This window comes from Sciurus vulgaris (assembly GCF_902686455.1).
Source record: "Sciurus vulgaris genome assembly, chromosome: 8".
Taxonomy (NCBI): domain Eukaryota; kingdom Metazoa; phylum Chordata; class Mammalia; order Rodentia; family Sciuridae; genus Sciurus; species Sciurus vulgaris.
The window spans coordinates 38,671,827-38,694,326 of NC_136468.1; the positions used below are offsets into that span (position 1 = coordinate 38,671,827).

Consider the following 22,500-nt stretch of genomic DNA (forward strand, 5'->3'; position numbering starts at 1 on the left):
AGAGATATGACCAATGTGATGACACTATCCTGTGTGATTAATAAACAATTTGGTCCTAGTGAAAGATACCATCCTTGGAATTAGAAATGTACAGTTAGGCAAATGTGTACCACAGGGAAAGGGAAAGATCTGCATGTATGAATGTGCCACTCATGCACCAAGAGTGACTTCAGTGTGGCAAAGGCCTGCAGTGGTAAAGGCTGATTGCAAGGACTGTTTTAAACACAGATCCAACTACTGTGACTGAAAAAAATCACCAACTGAACTCAGTAACCACTTTGACTAAATGTTTCACTGAACTAGACAGTAGTTTGAGTAAAAGGACTGATGAGCTAACTAGTTATTACATTATCTTGTAGACATGTCTAGAATTTTAAACATTTATTAAATCCAGTGTTAATATTCCCAAAGTACCCTCTAAAATATACAAATGAATTGTTCTAATAAGATTACTTGTGAAAGTTCATATTCATTTAATGACTTTTATAAAAAATGACATTTTGATTTAATAATAGTTATAAGTTGAATTGATAATTTTAGATTCTCCTGTTTAATCTGGGATTCAGAACATTTTAGTGAATGCTAAACTCTAAGTACTAGAAATAATTAGAATAAACTCCAAGGTTAATATAATAGTACCTTTTCTGAGTAGGTGTCATGACTGACCTGTGAATATTTAAAACTTTTAAACTTAGTTGAATATTTCTAAACAGATATTGAGCAACTGTCAAGTTGTATACAGAGATGTCTAGTACTATTATAGTGATGGATCTTAAACTAATTAACATTATTTTGGGCATCTTATAATTTTAGCTAGTGGTTTGACCTCTGATGCAGTGGTTCTTAGTACCCTTAGAACTTTCCTAATCTCCTGCTCTAAACAGGTAATATTATGTTTATCTGGTTTGTCTGTTTACCTTTCCGAGTTTTGTTGGAATAAAGACCCTTGTAGGAAAGTTTCAAATTTACAATAAAGAAGAATAAAAGTTTACAATAAAGAAGAATAAAGGTGGATGTACTATCAAAACAAGCATATAGAGAACAGATTTTCTAAAAGGATAATTAGAAGGGTATGTTCCATTGCATTCTCAGGAAATTTTAAATGCAAGGACTTCATTTCATCTTAGCCCTGCCCAGTACAAAAATATGTTAAACTTAGATATAGGGAATTGAAACACAATTAAGACAATGCACTTCAGTCATTCTCAATTCCTGACCTTGACTTAACTATACACAATAGTATTTCTGAATAATAACTTCATTCCAGAGTCAAATCAACATTTTTAAAACATTGTACTCAATTGTTATTGCAAGTCATTTTTCATGTTGACTTGATGTCTTCGCTGTTGACTCTGCATGTATATACAGCAGGAATTCCCTGCTACCCCCAATCCTACATATTCACACCCGATCTACTGTTTAGGGCCAATTCATACAGCGTTGACTCCCCAAACACACTGACCTGCCCAACTTGTTCTGATGTTCTACTTGGACCCTCTAGAGCATTTTTTTTTTTTTTAAAACTGATCATCTGTGCTCAAAACAACAGAAACTCTGAATCCTAAAACTGTATCAAAGATAAAGATTTTTATTCCAAGTTTCTATTTTACAGATCAGAAAACAAGTGACCCTCCAGGTGTTTGAACATAGGCACCACCTGGATGTGCACACGGGCTGGCCTCAGAATGCTTCCTGCAACCTTGCTGTGCCTACTGTCCCATATCGCCCTTATTACTTTCCTTTGGCAAGTATATCCTGTCGTCTTGACTAGATTGTGACCTTTACAGGTCAGGACACCTACACACAGAGCAAGCAGTCAATGTAGGTTGATTGCATAAATTATGTACCACCAAGTCATTAAGAGTCTCATTTGCACTAACTCTAAAAGAGAAAATTTCTCCTTGGAATTTTAGTATTTTCACAATTAGTGAAGAAATTAACACAGATGGAAAGGGGCAAATAAATTTTTTCCCTTATGGCCACGGAAGTGGACTACTAACTTACTAACTAAACTAAACCAAAGTCAACAGTTACCAATGCTCAATTGTTAAAAATCTGACAGTCACCAATACAACATCTAAAAAAGAAATAGAAAGTCACAAGAGAGAACTGAGCATTCCAGGAAATAAAACTGCTTGGAAGTTACAATATCTATGCCTATTGATTGGTGGCATCCTTTTCAACAAACATATAATTTTATTATTATTATTATCTCATACTATTGATATACAATAATTTCATATTATCAGTTCTCTCACTTGGGGAACTCAAAGTGTTCCATGTTTTAATCTGCATATAATATGCCAATTCAGAAGAAATGGAATACAATGAAACTGCACGTCTTCTGCGGATTGCAGGGTAAATAGAGAATTAGTCTCCTCTGTTGATAATTAGCAATGTCTTTCTCTTCTTGCCCCCAATACAGGATTTGATAGTCATGTAATTAAATCCTAAAAAAACCAAAACTGTCTGTGATGTCCGTTTTTCCAAATTCTTCAAGGTACCATGCTCTATGTCACTATAGGGTAATTAAGTTTTCTTCTAGGAAAAAAATGCTCCCATTACAGATAAATCCCTGGCAATTTTAACAAAATAAAAGAATCCCCTTAAAGAGACCCTCTCTCTTCCATGCTACCAGTTCTTCATTATAGATCTTCTTCTCACGTAGAAACATCAAAAAAAGGTTTTTAATGACAAGAGTGTAAATTAGTATAATAAATTTTATGTAGTTAGTATTTTGATTAACTTGTAAGTGTATCAAAAAGTAATGCTGCATATTCAGTCATCTCATTAATAACCTTTTGTCAGGTAGCAGTGGTTAAGTGGCTAAGAATGTAGCATTTAAGGGGCTGGGGTTGTGGCTCAGTGGTTAAGCACTTGCCTGGCATGTATGAGGCACTGGGTTTGATTCTCAGCACTTTGTATAAATAAATAAATTAAATAAAGGTCCATTGACAACTAAAAAATATTTTAAAAATAATATTGCATTTAAGAATACAGTGGGCTTTGAGGATGAGATGCTTGGATTTGAAGCTGGACTCTTTTCCTCCTTGCTCTGGAATCTTGGAGAAGTTATATACCTTTCTGTTCTTCATTTCTTTACTCATAGGGCATAGTCAAAAACAATATCTATCTTCCACAACTATAATGAGGAATAAAAGATCACGCACACAATTAAAGTAGTACCTGTGTCATGTGATCAATTATAACCTTACATAATGATGTGATTATATAGTGATGTGATTATTACCTCATATGTTTTTTGGAAGATATGGCATAAATACATGAAATTAATTTTGAAACAGTATATGAGCTTAGGTTGCTCTAAAATATTTTAGTTCCTCTCCCCAACATGAGATGTTTATTATCAGAAAAGTCAAAATGGAGACATACATGCCACACACTTCAGATATCAAGCATTAGCATTATTGAGGTAAGAAATATCTAGATCTCCTTAAAAGAATATTTAAGGTAATAAACACAACGTAGTACTGTTGAAAATGGATTATTTACCAGCACATCCCTGATCATTAAAACACTAAGCCAAAAGCCCAGGTCATTTCTCAAATCATTTTTAGATCACACAGAAAGTAAATTTCAAAGCAGAAGGGCCATCACTGAAACTCTTTGTATACAGAACACCCACATTTATTCTCCTGGGTTATCCATCTCAGGTGTCATAATTAGCTTGTCATTAAAATCATCAACACAGAATGGTCCAGGCTTGCATTATGTACATTGGGTTTATTAAGTTCTGATAATACATATTTATTAAGGAAATCAATGTAAAACACATGAATCAAATGATGTAAAAAAGCATAAATGCAAAAAAAAAAGATGCAAAAAGCATCAATCTCAATTTGGCAAGAAAAACCAATAACATGTTACCACTATTTCCTCTACAATCATCAATTTTACAAAAATTTTTTAGTATCACTACTCAGAATGCACCCTGAGATTTTAATACTACAAGCACTTTTAGTTTAGAATGGGAGAGATATGTGCTCAATAAACTGCAACTTTGCCAGCCATAAGTGTTTTAGAAGTAGCAATTAAGTAATAGAGGAGGAAGAGGTTATTTGACTCTAAGAACCCCAATGCTGTAACAGCATTAAAATACACCTGTATTCTTAATGGAATTCCTGAAAGGCAGGCAAGAGCAACTTAGGGGGACATAAGAGAGAAACTGTTGGCCATCCTGGCTATAAAACTCTTTCTGTGGGGCTGGGGTTGTGGATCAGTGGTAAAGCACTTGCCTAGCATGTGTGAAGTACTGGGTTCAATTCTCAGCACGGCACACAAATAAATAAATAAAGGTTCATCAACAACTAATAAAAAGTTTAAACAAAAAAATAAAATAAAAACCCTTTCTGGAATTGAACATCTCTCCATGGATGGTGTAGCAGACCCTCATTATGTCATTTCCCTGCTGATATAGAATTTCTGATATAGAATTTCTGCACTGCTTCCTTCAGCTTCAGGACAGAGGGGCCTGATACTAACATTGCTGGAGTCCTTAATAATAAACAAGGCAGAAACTACCTGGAACAAGTAGAACTAGTCATTTCAGGAATATAACAGATGATACATTTGAATGACTCAGTTTGAGAATTTTTTAAAAAATACTTCTAAATATATAGAAAACAACTAATCAGGTTAGTGAATTTTTAGTGTCTTATCTTTGAGATTTGAATAAAGAACAATTAAGTAAGCCTATCTTTATGTAACTTAAGGCAGGAGTATGAGGATTCTGGATTAGATGATCCCCCCAGCTACTCATTTGTTTATTGGGCACATACTGTATGCCAGGTGTTTCTATCATGACAGACACGGGAGCATAACCTCACGAAAGGACAGATTGCATAGTCAGGTGGAAGGTAAATATGTCTGCCTCAGTGACAACTTCAGTAGTTCTTCCAAACCTGGTAAATATGTCAGGTTTCTTTAAGTGGATATCAACGTAAATTCAATTTTGCTTTAAAATCTACATGGTACACAACGATAGAAACAAAAAGATGTACCCCATTTGTGTACAATGAACCAAAATGCAGTCTCTAAAATAAAAAAAAAACCTAAAAAAAAAAGTATGCTATCCATTCCGTAAATAATGGACATTTCTTCAAAACAATATAGTGATTCATTGTGAGTATTCTAAAAATTATTATGTCCATGAACAAGGAGACTTTAAATTCCTATTCCTTTTTAAAAAGTGAGACCCTTCTATTTACTTGAGAAAAGAAATGATTTACATTTCCTGCTCAAAGGTGCATAGCCACCTCGTAATCTGATATAATTTATATTTGGGACAATCAGAAAGATACTTTGACCTTCTCTAAATAATTGTAGGAAAAGAAGTATTTAGTGATGGAGATACAATGTCTGTTGTTATCTCCTGACAAAGGTACGAAGTCAGTAAGTAAAATGGGAGTACTCCTAGAAAGATAAAAGTTACTTTTTGTTAGAAGTGAAAGGAAAAAAAAATTCCATCCAACAGACAGGATGTGTAAATCACTGGGCGAGGACAAATATGGACAATGGTTCCTGTTCTCACAGTTTTTAATGTAACAGGGGAAGGCATTAAACACAAGTAACTCTGACACAAGGCAAATAGATGGATGCCACAGTAGAGAAAGTGGGAAGGGGAGATAAATTCTGACAACACAGTACACAAATGTTGTGAGGGAAGTGCTACTTCAGGTAAGCTTCAAAATGCATGAAAATCACCACTATACACAGAGGAGAGAAAGGACAGTCTGAGTGGAAATGGGAGAAGTGGAGACTCTTAGATATGTTTTGGGAACACTGAGAGTACATGGGGATCACGGGAAAGCAGCCTGGTAAACAACAACAACAATAAAAGGAAAGGGATGCTGTATTTACAGCACCCCTTCATGCTCAAAACACTAGAAAAAATAGGGATAGTGGGAACATTCCTTAACATTGTAAAGGCCATTTATGCTAAGCCCATGGCTAATATCATTCTAAATGGTGAAAAACTGAAAGCATTCCCCCTAAAAACTGGAACAAGGCAGGGATGCCCTCTTTCACCACTTCTATTCAACATCGTTCTTGAGACTCTGGCCAGAGCAATTAGACAAACCAAAGAAATTAAAGGGATACGAATTGGAAAAGAAGAACTCAAACTATCCCTGTTCGCTGATGACATGATTATATATTTAGAGGAACCTGGAAATTCCACCAGAAAACTCTTAGAACTCATAAGTGATTTCAGTAAAGTAGCAGGTTACAAGATCAATGCCCATAAATCCAACGCATTTTTTATACATAAGTGATGAATCTTCAGAAAGAGAAATTAGGAAAACTACCCCATTCACAATAGCCTCGAAAAAAAATAAAATACTTGGGAATCAATCTCACAAAAGAGGTGAAAGACCTCTACAATGAGAACTATACAACACTAAAGAAAGAAATTAAAGAACAACTTAGAAGATGGAAAGATCTTCCATGTTCTTGGATAGGAAGAATTAATATTGTCAAAATGGCCATACTACCTAAAGTGCTATACAAATTCAATGCAATTCCAATTAAAATCCCAATGACGTACCTTACAGAAATAGAGCAAGCAATTATGAAATTCATCTGGAAGAATAAGAAACCCAGAATAGCTAAAGCAATCCTTAGCAGGAAGAGTGAAACAGGGGGTATTGCAATACCAGATCTTCAACTCTACTACAAAGCAATAGTAACAAAAACGGCATGGTATTGGTACCAAAATAGAAAGGTAGATCAATGGTACAGAATAGAGGACACGGACACAAACCCAAATAAATACAATTTTCTCATACTAGACAAAGGGGCCAAAAATACGCAATGGAGAAAAGATAGCCTCTTCAACAAATGGTGCTGGGAGAATTGGAAATCCATATGCAACAGAATGAAACTAAACCCATATCTCTCACCATGCACGAAACTAAACTCAAAATGGATTAAGGACCTCGGAATCAGACCAGAGACCCTGCAGATTATAGAAGAAAAAGTAGGTCCAAATCTTCACCTTGTTGGTCTAGGACCAGACTTCCTTAACAGGACTCCCATAGCACAAGAAATAAAAGCTAGAATCAACCACTGGGATAGATTCAAACTAAAAAGCTTTCTCTCAGCAAAGGAAACTATCAGCAATGCGAAGAAAGAGCCTACAGAGTGGGAGAATATCTTTGCCAATCATACTTCAGATAGAGCACTAATCTCCAGAATCTATAAAGAACTCAAAAAACTCTACTCCAAGAATTCAAATAGTCCAGTCAACAAATGGGCTAAGGAAATGAATAGACACTTCACAGAAGATGATCTACAAGCGATCAACAAACATATGGAAAAATGTTCAACATCTCTAGTAATAAGAGAAATGCAAATCAAAACCACCCCTAAGATTCCATCTCACCCCAATTAGAATGGCGATTATCAAGAATACGAGCAACAACAGGTGTTGGCGAGGATGTGGGGAGAAAGGTACACTCATACACTGCTGGTGGGGCTGCAAATTAGTGCAGCCACTATGGAAAGCAGTGTGGAGATTCCTTAGAAAACTTGGAATGGAACCACCATTTGACCCAGCTATCCCACTCCTTGGCCTATACCCAAAGGACTTAAAATCTGCATACTACAGAAATACAGCCACATCAATGTTCATAGCTGCTCAATTCACAATAGCCAGACTGTGGAACCAACCTAGATGCCCTTCAATTGATGAGTGGATAAAGAAACTGTGGTATATATATACTATGGAATATTACTCAGCCATAAAGAATGATAAAATTATGACATTTGCAGGCAAATGGATGAAATTGGAGAATATCATGCTAAGTGAGATAAGCCAATCTCAAAAAGCCAAAGGACGAATGATATCGCTAATAAGTGGAGGATGACACATAATGGGGGGGAGGGAAGGGTTAGAGTTAGGGTTAGGGAGGGGGGCAAGTATGGAGGAAGGAACTACTGTATAGAGGGTAAAGAGGGGTGGGAGGGGTGGGGGGAAGGGAAAAAATAACAGAATGAATCAAACAACATTGCTCTATGTAAATTTATGATTACACAAATGGTATGCCTTTACGCCATGTACAAACAGAGAAACAACATGTATCCCATTTGTTTACAATAAAAAAAAAAAAAAAAAAAAAAAAAGGAAAGGGAACAAAGTTAGCTGGTAAACAGCCATGAGCTGCGTTTTTACCAAGTATACATTTATTCTCTTTTGGCTGCACGTCTATTGATGGCTTTTGAACCAGCAAATGAAAAGACAGAAGATGCAGGAGGATGATTGTGCAAAGTGTAAGAATCAAGTACGGAAAAGTGAAAGTAGTCAAAGTGATTGGGAGGGCACTAGAAAGTGCAGGAAGGTAACAAGGCTGTTCAAGGCAGCAGGACTAGAAATGTGGGAGAAGTGAAGAAGTTAGGCATAGGCTGAGGGGTAAAAGTCTTTGCATCTACTGCTTTTACATTTATATGCATGTGAAATACTTCCTTTTTATACCAAAGGAGATAGGAGGTCCTAATATCCATGTCAAAAAATAATGAAATTAAAAACACATCATGGTTTTTCCTAACTCTTATGCAATTTTGATCAATTTTTATATTTGTTGACTTTAATTGTTCAAGGAGACAGCACAGCAGGTATCAGAAAACTGGATAACAGGAAGTGGAAGATGGGAAGATACTGAAAATTAATTTTGTAGGATACTAGTAGTAATGACAGTTACAATAATATTGACACTTGGCCTCTGGAAGTTTTATTGATTTTTAATTTTTATTCTGTATTCCTCAGTCATTGTAAAGAAAAATATATTTTAACCCAATATTTAGAGAACAGAATATGTTTTGCTACTTTTTCAAATAAAAAAAAATCACCTCTTTCCAAAGAATAACAGAAGTAAGCCTTTTTATTTCATATTTAATTTTTTAAAATTAAATATATTTTAACTGATAAAGACATAGAATTATGTATTCATGGGATAACATGTGATGTTCCAATACGTGCATACATTGTGTAACATTTAAAATAGATTAAACATGTCTATCTGCTCATTTACCATTTCTTTATGGTGAAAACATTCAAAATTCTTTCTTTCAGCTTCTTGAAATATACAGTATATTATCATTATCTATAGTCACCCTGCTGTGCAACAGCATACCATGACTTTGGAAGAATTAAGCCTTTTCAAAGTAGGTAACACACACCCTTGAGAGTCTTGCTAAGCATCGCTAAATAAATGGTGAATTTTGTAGATGTTCCTTTACATCATTAATTTGAAGATTAATCAACTCCAATGTGTGGTTTCCAAACTCCCGCACAATCTCCTCCTGCAGGAATTCCTCTCTAGGAGCTGTTACCTCTTGGATGAATGTGGCTGAATGAGATCCTGCTCTTGTCACCTTGGCTCATATCCTCTCCCTCCACCCTCTTTCCCCATCCCTGCCTAATACTAGGTTGAAACACTGAAGATTTTCTATTTTTATGGGCAAAAAACCCAATTGAATATCTGTAATTTCATAAAGCTCAACTAAAAATCAATTTCATATTCAGCCATATCCTTCATGAAGTTGTTTTGATTTCCTGTGTGCATGTGCACACTTACATTTTTGACTTTGCAATTTGTGACTCTTTTGCACCCCTTCAGTTTGGTCTGTATCATTACCAGGTATTTATCCTTTTATGAGATTGTCACCTCTGTATGTATACAGATCATCTACCATGGTAGCTAGTTAGAATATGCTGCACATAGTAGGTGCTCTATACATCTTATTCAACAAATGATCAGTTAATTTTTATATTCTAGTTAATCTCTCAGTTTTATAGCCACCCTCAGTAACAGTATATGCCCAAACCACAGAGGACTAGCTACATTAATACACTGATTTATTGCCTCAAGAAATGTGTTGCTTCTTTTGTTGTGAAATTTATAAGGACCTAAGGCATCAATGAAGGCAGTAGAAATGTTAATGTGTGCCTGCACCCTAAAGCTAAGAGTCGAATTACAACGGGAAAGTTTATCTTTTTAGATTGTGGTCACACAGTAAATTCCCTGGAGGAATGTAAATTGTATCCACTTTCTCTTTACTCAAGACTAAGTAAAAGTTCTTATAAACTGTTCCTGTTTTTCTTAGAATAAGAAAATACTATGAAAAATTTTCCCAAACTGAGATGTGCAAAATACATTAAGTCAACAGATGTGAGATTATAGAATGGCAACAGTGTGTTCTCCTCTTTTCTTACTTAGATATTATCAAATGTGAGGATTAAAATATTTACATTTGCATAAGACTCCGGAATCAATCCCTGGCTCTGCAATAAAAAGTAAATAAAATATAATAAAATAATTTATATATTATTATCATTTATGAGGGACTCAATGGCATGATGCAAACTTGATCAGGCCTATTTAGAAATGTGATATTTATTCATACCATGAATCTAGGGCTCAGGATGTAACTCAGTGGTAGAGCGCTTACCTAATATGTACAAAATCCTGGGTTCAATCCCCAGTACAGATGGTGGGGGTGAATATCATGAAACTAATGTTAAAAATTTTGTCTTTAATTTTATGACAGATGTCAACAAATGCCATGAAGAAAAACTTTTATGATCACATCTACAATATGGGCAATTTCAGGCAATACAAAGTAAATTTTATCAAAGACAAATCAAACTAAATGTTAGCTTACGTTAAGAACACTTTTTTGTGGTTTAGTCGTAAACTCTTATATCCCTCTTCACATAATTCTATTTGAGGACATTTTTGGAACATTTAACATAGTATGCCTCTTAAAAGAGCAATAAACATCTTTTTATAAAGAAATATCATACATCTATTTAAAAATCCTACGCAGATAATTTTTAACCTTTCCCACTTCTTAGCACACTTGGAAGATTGAATACACTTCTATCAGCAACTGTAGATCACTGTTATAAAATACGCTACTCCTCAATACTCAAAACAGAATTAGGGTTTGATTCTTTAATATTGCTACAAAAACTGGATGTTATTTGTCCCAATTCAGCAATCTGAATCCAGTAAAACAAACTTATGTATACAGTACTTTAAAAAATTTACTGAATGTATTGAAATACACATAAGCTATAAACCATGCATCTTATTATCTACTGTTTACTGCATAGAATTTTTCAATTGATTTTAAATTGTCTTGATCCTTACATCTAATAAATTTTGTTTCCATACTTTAACTCACATTGTATATATTAAGTTCAATTATAGTTATACAAATTCTTTTTCTCTTATTTATTATTATGTTGCTTAAAAAATCAAAATAGACTGAATATTGCTATGGGTATATGTTTTCATTGATTTTCATAGGTTTTCACTATTTCACAAAATTACATCAACATTTTTCTAGTTAAAAGGAAATTCCAGGCAAAGATGAAATTTTCCTTTAACTAACTAGCCACATTTTTAATTTAGTACTTGGCACAAGGCTGTTGAATGACGATAATTATTGGCATCTAAGCATTTAAAATAATCAATGTATATGATTAGCATTTTGATCTTCAATTTTATATTTGTTTGAATATAGTTCCATTTAATTACTTCCATTCTGCCCAAATGGCAAAACTCTCCTGTTCACTCCATAAGTATTGTTTTGAAAACGTAAAATGAATTCCAGAATATAAGCACAGAATTCTTTAAGATAGATTTGTTTTCATGAATCTCAGTTGTTGTTCTGTTTGTTTCTTTTGCCTGGTTAACTCCTAGTCTTAATACCTTGGAAGATATAATCATAGAAAGAGAAAAAAATTTAAGTGTTTTATTCAAAGATGAATTTTCATACAAAACTGGTAAAAATAATTGGTGTTCATCATTTAAAGAACATATGAAAAATAGAGATTGTAGATATTCAATTTCACTCATTTCCTTTTATATTCTAAAAGGAAATGATATAATTATATTTAAAATTTGATAGTAGTTTCATAAAAATTGCAAGTTTATAGTTATCTCCATTTGTATAAAGTCAGGATAAAATGAGAAACAATTCATTTTTCTTAAACCTATATAATTTTTAGAGGAAAATTTTTATTTTTCTGTGTAGGAAGAACTTTAGTTTATTTAACATATCACAGCAATAAGCTGATAGTAAAAATGAAATTAAAGTTTCAAATAGAAAAGCTTACTCTCAAAGGAAAACATTGTGTTAATGTTTTTTAAAATGAGAACTGGTCTTAGGCTAATGTGAATAATTTAAGGTATTTAAAGGGTTTTGAAGAAATTATTTCATGCTATTTAAGATTTTATTCTTTTGAAATGAAATACAGATTTTTCTATTAAAATTTAGATTTTACATTATAAATTTAGGCATATTGGGGGAAATATTTAATTCTTTGTAGACACAAATAAGGTTACAATTATAAATAACCAGGAATGAAAAACTAGTTCTCATTTTATCAACTAGAGCCATATTGATATAGTTTGAGTTTTTCCCACATTCTTAACTTGCAGGTCTGTTTACTTCACAGATTAAAATGCATTTGACACAAAAATGCTGGTGCTGAAAGCACTGTTCTTAGTTGAATGAGTACACACAGAACTGCTGCCACCAGGACAGTGGTCAGAATCATCACCCAGGTTCTATGGAAACAAAATTCTTCCGCCTGTCTTTTGATGAAAAGGAAAATATTCCTTTCTGAAGAAATGCACAACCATGAAAAGGTGGTTCACAACTTGGAGTAAGCGGATGATACCTTACTCCATGTGTACATGTGTGGTTTGCTCTTTCTAGGCTAGCAGTAGAAAATGCCCTGCTAAATTCCCCACACCTTTTCTCCCTGGCTAGAGATACACAGAAAAATAAATTTTAATTTTCACTTTAAAGACAGGAGGTAACTTTAATCCTATTATATTCAATAAATCTTAATCTTCTATATTCTATCTTTTTTTAAAAAATGCAGCCATTTAATTTTTGATTGCAAAGGGATATTATTTTCAGTTACTTATAATAAAAATTTCCCTTCTAAGTTTTGTTTTTGCCGTACTAGAGATTGAACCCATGATGCTCTATCACTGAGTCACATTCCCAGAGATCTTTATTTTATTTTATTTCATTTCATTTTTAAAGACTTGTTCTTACTGTTTCCCAGGCTGGCTGTGAATTTGCGATCCTCCTGCCTCAACATCCCAGACTACTTGGGATTACAGGCATGAGCCACTACAGTTGGCTCACATTTCATTTTTTTTAAACATATTTTTATTTGTTCTAAATAGTTATATCTGACAGTAGAATGCATTTATTTATTTTGATAAATCATACAAAAATGGAGTATAATTTCTCATTTTTCTGATTGTATATATTGTAGGATCACATCGGTCATGCAATCATATGTACATGAGGTAATAATGTCTGTTTCACTCTACTATCCTTCCCCCCATACCCCTTCTCTTCTCTTTCCTCCCCTCTACCTAAAGTAACTATTCTTCCCTAGTGCGCCCCCTGCCTCTTATTGTGAATTATCATCTGCATATCCGAGAAAACATTCGGCCTTTGTTTCTTTGGGTTTGGCACGTATTTCATTCTTTTTAAAAATATTTTTGTTAGTTGTTGATGACCTTATTTATATGTGGTGCTGAGAATCGAACCCAGTGCCTCACACATGCTAGGCAAGTGCTCTACCACTGAACCACAACTGCAGTCCACATATTTCATTCTTAATGACTCAGTTTATAATTCTAATCTTAATAGATTGGATTCTGAAGTAGAGTTGCAAATCTCATTTAAAGTCAATAAAAATTCTAAGAAATTTTAAGGTTATATTAGGGGTAAGGTTATATAACATAGTTTTGTAATTGTATTGCATGTAATCTGTAACAAAATTTCTCTAAGATTTCCTGAAGTTGGTATCAACATTATATTGAAATTTGTTCAAATTTATGCAACATTGTTTAACAGTCGGATTCTACACGATTTAAGAGTTTATTGCCAAATGATTTCAGACAGTTTGTTGCAGCATCAATTAAAAAAGATTAAAAACACAACAAAATTCTTGAAAAATTTTTTTGAATTTATAAAATTGATTGCTGTGACCAAAACAGCTATAATGGAATAAAAACAAAATGCAATTACTTTGATCATTACTGAGTGCAAATATGTTGCTCACAATCTCATACTCAAGTTAGTTGTTCATTGAGTACAACTGGTGCCATTCCATTTTCTGTCTCATAAATGGAGAATTTCAATAATATTCATTAGTGGCGCTAAGGACCCTTACACTTCTAATCTATTGGCAAGAGAAGTAAAAGCCTAAACCATATCTTGATACTTGCCCAGTAAGTCAGCTTTGCTGCTGATCTGAATCTCCTTTGAACCACCAATCCAAAAATTGTGTTTCTGCCTTGTTCTTTGGACCAAGTTTCAGTCAATAATGGGATAGGAATATGGACATGTGAGTTTTATGTCTCCATGTCTGTCTAATTCTGTTTGACAACTTGAAGATCTTGATTTCAAAGTCCTGAGTTGGGCTCTCTGGCTCTACGTATCGCTCTTGCATGTGGCTCATCTATTCTTCTGGACTGTTACCTATGTCTGCTTAGCAACCTGCCCCAGTTAGATATTGCCCACCCACAGCTGGTTCTTGGTGAAGCTCTCTCCTGGGATATCCTTATAGAGACTATGTTCCACCAGTTACATATGGTTTATGTCACTAGGTCGATCTAATCTGAGACTGGCTTTTCTGCTGGGATTCCTTTGCTCAGATTAAACCATGGGACTGATTTAAATTGTGGTTTTCTCCTGAACTATGCCTGGTTAACTTGGTTCTAAATATGAGAATGAAATAGGTAGTTAAAAACAATATGTGTCTTTATTCTAAATCTAGTGTACTACCTCCTTCTCTGGTTTGCTAATTAACAAAAGGGGTCTTAGATTTACTGTTGCAAGTGTAATTTTATCTGTAGTAAAATAACATTGTGTGACCAGTGATTCCCTGTCCTCCTGGCTTTTAAGTGTCTTGGGACTATCACTTTGTTTTCAGTCTTCAAAGATGAAGAACAAAGTAAAAAAATGTTAATTTTCACTATTATGTTAAACTGTGTGATCATCTGGTGCTTATATAAATTATACTAATACTTACATAAATTAATTATATTTTAATGATTTAAGTTACTTATGGAATATTTACGAATCCTGTGCTTACTGTGCTTATTGGTGTCAAAATTTTCAAGCATAGGGAATGGTAAATTTGAAATTCTGCCAAAGTCATCAAATATATGTCCACTTCCCAAGTCCTATGTGAAAAGCTGAAGTCAAACTTCTGTATTCATATGTAATATATTCATTTTTCCCTGATCTAGAAGCAGAAAAAAATTAATACGACATTCTTTAACAATTTAGTCAACGATGCTTTGACCCTCAGAGGAAGGAAATTTTCGAAGGCTTGACTAATGTCAGTGTAAATGAAGATGTATGTTCTAACAAAGTATCTTCTTTAGATATAAAACAGAAGCAGTGAGCTACAATACTGTCAGCTAAAGTTGTCTGACACACTTTGCCTAAATTGTGGGATTTCACACCACGGATGTCACATAGCATCTGTATAGTTCTATAAAAATCCTTCAAAACCCTATAGGAACCCACAAATTTCCACAATTGGCACGGTGGGGATATAACACATTTTAGCTGAAGGTACTGTACCTCTGGGAGGATCTTTTTATTAAGAGGAACTAGAATGAGTTGTAAGTGCCACATATGGGGACTGGAATAATGTAAAAAAGAACAGCAGCTACTGATCCACACTTGTAGCACTTTAAAAAAGGGACGAGACGATAAAGAGCTGGCATCATCGTAAGCTCTGTACAATCACTTTGCAAAGCGATCTCAAAGCTAACTAGCAAAGTTAATGAAAAAGTTTAGAGATTAAATAAAAATGGAATTAAATCAGAACAAAAATTATAAAAGGCCTGGAAAGGTTAGGGGGAAAAAAAAAAAGAAATTAAAGGTAACTGGAAAAGTGTTAATGAGAAAATCTGTGACAACATATGTGAGGCCAAAGATTGCTTTTATGTTTAGAACTTCATAACACCACATAATGATTCAAAACATCAGCAAAAATAGTACAGGCTTAACAGGAATGAAAACAATGAGAGACAGAGCATTCCACTTGCTCAAGTTGTCAGTCACTTTCAACTGCTTTCCTCTGCAACACAGAGCCACTCCAATTTCTAATGCTTTTGTCCAGAGACAGAGATCTAAGATCTGTAGGGATTTTATACCAAGTATCACCAACCAAAGGGGTAGGATCTGCAAATTCTACATGTGCCTGCAAACAGCGATTTAAATTTTAAGGCAGTCAAGGAGACTAGAAGAAAGAAAGGTAATATTATATTTTATTTTCACTATGTTTTATGACAATTCACAGTTTAGATTTTCAATAATATTTTACAAAGTAGGGGTCTCAAAGTCCCTTTTAGCTGCCCTTGGGGGCAGACTATGATTGTTCTGAGAGGTTGAAGCATAATTTTGGAATTACTTTGCCACTGAGACACCCAAGAAGCAGAGGATATTGCCAAGATGCCTGGAACATGTGGTGTACAGAAAGTTTGGGGCATGTAGAACGTGCCTTCAACACACTGATCAAATAGATAAGTGTGATCTCTGTTGCAATACTGAAATCATATTACATTATTCCTTTTATATGATGCCTTTTATTTCCTTACCCTAAAGATTTGGCTTCTAAGGACCCAACAAATTTATTTACTACTCTTACATATAGCATATTAACATTCTCTATAGAATGTCATTAACTCAGACTTTAAATATTTGCCTTAATAAGAAGGAAAAATAATAATCACTGCAACTAATATAGAATATTTAGCAAGTAGAACTCTGAAATGACATGGAGGCTGAGGGAATGACACATAAGAAATGATCTAAAAGCCCAACAGTAGGAGACTCTAATAATCAGAAGGAGGACGGCATGCCAACAGGAGGCTCTGTGTGCAAAGGCCTCAATACAAAACCAGCTTGGAAGAACATTCATTTTGATCTCTAGAAACAAAATTTGGAAATATAAAATGAGAATCGCATTTAACATTTTACAAATGATATAAGCAGGCAAATCTGAGCCAACTTACTGAGAGTGAGGAGAAACAATTACTTCATAAAAAGAAACAGAGCTGAGCTGAAGATGGTGCATTTATCATTAAACTCCTCTTTTTGCCTCAGATTGGGAAGGAGCAAGCGAGTGAACTGGTTCTGTTAGTATGAGTTCACCTTGCAGGTCTAGTACTTAATGCATGAGAGAAGAAAGTTAAATTCAAATTATTTCCACCCAACCACAACATCAATTCTAACTTAAAATAGTTTTTAAAAGAAGTAAACATGTACATAAAATAGGAAAAATGAAAGTGATTTTTATCCTTACAGAATTCTGAAAACCCAGACAATAAGGAACACAGATGTGGGGGTACAAGCGGGAAAAGTGTTATAAATTACAATGATACTCGGCTCAGATTCTTGAAAGAAGTTTCCTTCAGATAATGAATGATTCTGCAACTATGAATAGCAGCAGAAAATAAAGATTAAAAATCAGGTATTCATTTTGAAGCATCAAATAGCTGATTGAAGAGTCAAAGAAGTTTCAAAAATTACTATGTATACAATGCCACCTGGCTTTACCCTTTCCAACGTTTCCCTAAAATCCTCTTAAACATTCTACTGCTATTTGTATTATAATATTTCAATACCTTTTTTCTTTTAATTCATTTTTGATGAACTGGATAAAATTTAATGTCTGAGAGGATAATCACACTGCAGGTCAGAGGGCCTGCCAGTTCCTATTCACATAAATTTGAACAATTATAAAATACATATTAATTAAATAATTAAAACTAAAACTCAGAAGTATATTGTATCAATATTTAGAAGAAATATCTCAGTCCCTCATAAAGATGAACATTATGAGGGAGGGGGAATGGGGATAGAAAAGACAGTAAAATGAATGGGACATAACTTTCCCATGTTCATATGTGAATACATGACCAATGTAACTCCACATCATGCACAATCACAAAAATGGGAATGTTATACTCCATGTATGTATGATATGTCAAAATATATTCTAAGGTCATGTATAACTAAAAAGACAAATAAAAATCCTTTTTAAAAGAGGAACATTATGTTTAGCTGTTTTTCCTAAAAATCTCCTTTGTTCTTCCCTTTTCAGGGTTCTGGGAGAATTATGGATTTTATTCTTGTGGGTGTTACTTTGTGAATTCAAACTATTTCTAATTAACTGTTGTCTCCAATTTGATTCTTCATAATCAGTATCATACCTTTATCAAATGCTTACTCAGTATATTGGAATGTGTAAAGGCTTTCATATAATATAGTTGTGCCCAAAACATTGTCTGTTCTTAAGGGACATACCATTAAGCTAGGAATATATGCAAAATGAACATGCATGTATGAATGGATGCTTGTGTGCCATGGCACACACATGTGCATACCCAAACACACCTGGTATTAATTCCAAATAATGGTATAAGGAGCAAGTCTCCTGGAATTGTGGGGCAGAGTGCAGGTTCTGACAGAAAAATTACTTGGAAAAGCCTCTTGGGAAGTAGACCAGTATAGTAAGAAAAGGCAGAATTTACCCAGGAAAAAGTACAAGAGAAGCAGATAAAGAAAAGGAAAGAAAGGCAAATAGTATATGACAAAGTAAATTCACAAGCTTGGCAAAAGCCTTCATTCAGGACTCTGTAAAAGTAAAAACTGAAAAGGAAGAAAAGTGTTAAAATGTAATGTGACATCTGGATGATAATCTGGAATCTTGTGTTCTGCAAAAATAATTTATAAGAAACACTAGCTCTCAATGTTTCTAATGCTTCATAACATCTTTCCTACCAAACTCAGGTATATGTCCATTTTCTACCATGTAGAATTTTACTATAATGTAGCTGAATAAAAGACCAAACAAACAGTCTCAGGTTTTCTCTCTGAAATATAAGAATATTTAAGTACTTTGATTCCACAATTCTGAACTCATCATTTTCCCTTTTGAGCCTGTCTTTTGTGTGTCCTCAATTTCTTTGTGGGCTTTTAAAGTGGCTATGATTTTTCCTCATTTTCCTCTTTATCCTCAGCTTTTATCAGTTGTCTTGTTCTGGTGTGTCTTTTCACAGCACTTCTTGTATCAACTGTTTTCCACTCCGAGTGTTATACTTAAGCCAGATATTCCATTCTACAAGTATTAATCTTCTGCTTCCAGTTCTACCCAATTCTAGAATATCCTACTATACATAACTTCCATTACAGCATGACTCATTCAATACAATTTCAGATGATTACACTTCCTAATGTATAACTCTCATTGTATAAGAGTCAAGCTCATAACATTAACAAGCTCCATTCTAATGAAAATATCCTGGTTTGATTTTTATGTCACTTACTAAATGTGAGTGAGTAGTCAGGGCCCACTTTCATGTATTCCAAATTCTATTTTTCTTTATGCACTTAAATCCCTCCCTCTCCCTCTTTTCTAGACACATGAGTTCCTGATTCTGGTTTAGTATTTTTCTCTGAATTGTTCAATGCCCACAACTTCAGATAACATCTTCCTATCTACTGACTGTGAGTAATGTGCTCCTTATAATAAATTCCTCTGTCATACTGTTTTTCTGTTATTAATGTGCTTACTTCCTGAATTATGAGAGGAGGTAGGAAGGAAAGGGATTATCTAGAAAACTGAGCACAAATTTATAGACTGCATGAAAAGGTATTAAAACACTAAGTGCAAAACGTGTTTGTATTATTTATAGTTTCATTTATAATAACAAAGGCATATTATAAGAAGGACCATAAGTCAGTACCTAAGAACACAGCACCATGAGGCACAAGGAGCAATCAGTATGCTCCAGGCACTCATTTCATCTGCAAGAACCTTATGAGGTAGGTTCTATTACTTAACTAATATTCAGCTGAGGAAAGTGAGGAAAGAAAGGTTAAGTAACTTGCCCATTCCACTTTGCTATTAAGTTCTGGGTCTGGGACTGGAATGCTGACCAGATACAATGCACTGAAACCACCATAGTCAATAGACTATTAATTATGACTATTTATTGATTATTACTATTGATATTGACCATATTTATAATTCTATCAGCAGACCAAACATTCTGTAAGACATGTACCATGACTTCATTTAAATATATGCTATTTAAATGTTTATTAGTTTTTCACTTCTATTTAATTTCCAAAGTACTTTGAACTGCACTCATTTATATGAAACTAATTTGAACTGAGAAAATTTGATCAATGTTTTTCCTTTGTCTCATAATGCACACAAAGTGGCTTAAGATTATTTAAGTATAAGCATCTTAAAATTATACAGATGAAGATACAGAATACTGAACTGATATTTTATGAATATCTGACACCTAACATACAAAAGTTAATGATAACAGCAGAAACAGAGTGAAAGAATGAATGTTTACTCAATATTTTGCAAGTTAATTAAGAATTTAATTTTAATTTATGTTACTTAGGCAAAGACAAGATTTGGGCCCTCTCTAATTTTCTTTTCTGAAATCTATTTTCAATGAGCCAGGGAAAGCTCTCTTTTTATCTACGGAAGATATACATAAGTATTTTTTTCATATGCACTAACTCATAGAAGCATAAATATATGATGAATTAACTATGACATTTTAATTTTATAAACCCATAGAAGCAGTACATCAGGCATTAAATATACAATTTTTATAATTGTTTTACACATACTATTATTTCTCTCAGATATTCATGATTAAAGTTTAATTAAATTAATAATAAAATGAAAAATCTGAAATAGCAATTGCCAAATGAAAAATCTACTAACCTAACAATGCCATACTTAGCCCAATTATTATTTCAGTTTCTAAAAATATAGTGTTTAATAAACTATTTTATTAAATCATTAATTTTTTATTTTAATCTTCCTAGTGCTGGACAATTACCTTAAAAAGTATTTCTTTACCTATCTTTGCATGTGGTTGCCACGACCTCTGTCTATGCATGTGAGCAAAGGGGAGGTGCACCCATGGCTTACTGCACAAGTCTATTATGAATGTCTTTCATTTCTCTGAAATAGGGCTTGTTTTAAGAGAGGAAAACAGGATCTAACTCTTGTTTGCTCTTTAATAGTTTTATTGTTTTTAGCATTTTGTACAGGGAGTGAGCATTAGCATACTCAGGAGAACTGGTGAAAGTAAAAGGCCTCCAGCTACCCACTGCAACGGCTGATAGGATAAAGGCAGGATATAAAAAACTTTTGTCTGATTGCTCACTTCCTTGTTTTAGACTACTGCTACTCTCAAGAGCATATATTCATGTTCTTTTTTACTTCTAGTTTTATTACTTCTTTTGTATTATTTAATACATCTAAAGACACTTCACAAAGACAGAATTTTCCATTTTGGAAAAGTAATGGTTTGGACCTATGAAACACATTAACAACGTTCACAGTGTTTGTGCAAAGGTGATAGAGTAAAAGTGCTAAAGAGCAATTAGGCATAGGATCTTAGAGACATTCTAATATGTTGAATAGAATGAAAATGTTTAAAAAAATGTCAACAAAATAATATCTTGTGAAAGGTCAGATAAAAAACGGGCATATGTAAGATATTTTCATATTTCTCTTTGGGTCTTTGATCAGATATTTAATACAAAAATAAATAAGAAAGTAATATCAATGAGGGAAAGGACTAATTCTACATCAATAACTTGAAGTTAGATGTACACGATGCTTAATTGTGGGGAATATGGACATAAGTTACAACTCATCCTGACCACTGAATGGTGTGTACATTTCATTATTCAGATTCTAATAGTTTTCCCTGAAATTACAAGATCTACTAGGATCAATACTCTTCAGTAAACAAGAAACTGATAGGCTTGACACTATTGAGTAAGATCAAGCATTTTTAAAAGTGTCATACACATTTCTGAAACCCACAATACATCAATTTTTAATACTTCCACTCTCTCAGCTCCATTAAAAGATGGTAGGGGAAAGATTTTAGAGTAATTAATGATATAGTTAGCTGCTAAATATTAATAGGAACCGTAGTCTTGCATAAAATATAACATATAAACCTTGCCAATTACAGACGCACCAGTAATTAAAGTTGAATATGTAAGTACACTGATTTATAAGACAGGCAAAAAGTTACACTTTACTAGCTTCTATGTAAACTGTGGGTAACAGTTAAACTTTGCATTTTACGGTTTATAAAAATGGGCAATGTCTTCACTACAGTTCATAAATGGTTTAGAGACCTTGTAATAGTAGTAAAAATTATGATAACTTATTCCATCATGAATATTCTTATTGCAGCACACAAACCAAACTGTGATAAGACCCATAAGACATAGATTCATCTTAGACACTATGCCCAGCGAATGTTACTAGTAGTAAGAATTTGTGAAGGATTGCTAGGACAATAATATAGGATGTTTGAGAGAATATTAAAACTGATTTTGATACATTTTTTCATCTTCTGAGCA

The 22,500-nt window shown here is 33.7% G+C and overlaps 2 protein-coding genes across 2 annotated transcripts in view; both read right to left on the reverse strand.

The window, feature by feature from the left end:
* LOC306667351 (forkhead box protein P2-like) overlaps positions 1–22,500 on the reverse strand; it is a gene marked incomplete at its 3' end in the record, with an annotated part of 513,568 nt that overhangs the window by 51,779 nt on the left and 439,289 nt on the right. The gene's annotated exons all lie outside the window — the stretch shown is intronic.
* LOC306668849 (forkhead box protein P2-like) overlaps positions 1–22,500 on the reverse strand; it is a gene marked incomplete at its 5' end in the record, with an annotated part of 39,438 nt that overhangs the window by 6,573 nt on the left and 10,365 nt on the right. The window lies entirely within an intron of this gene.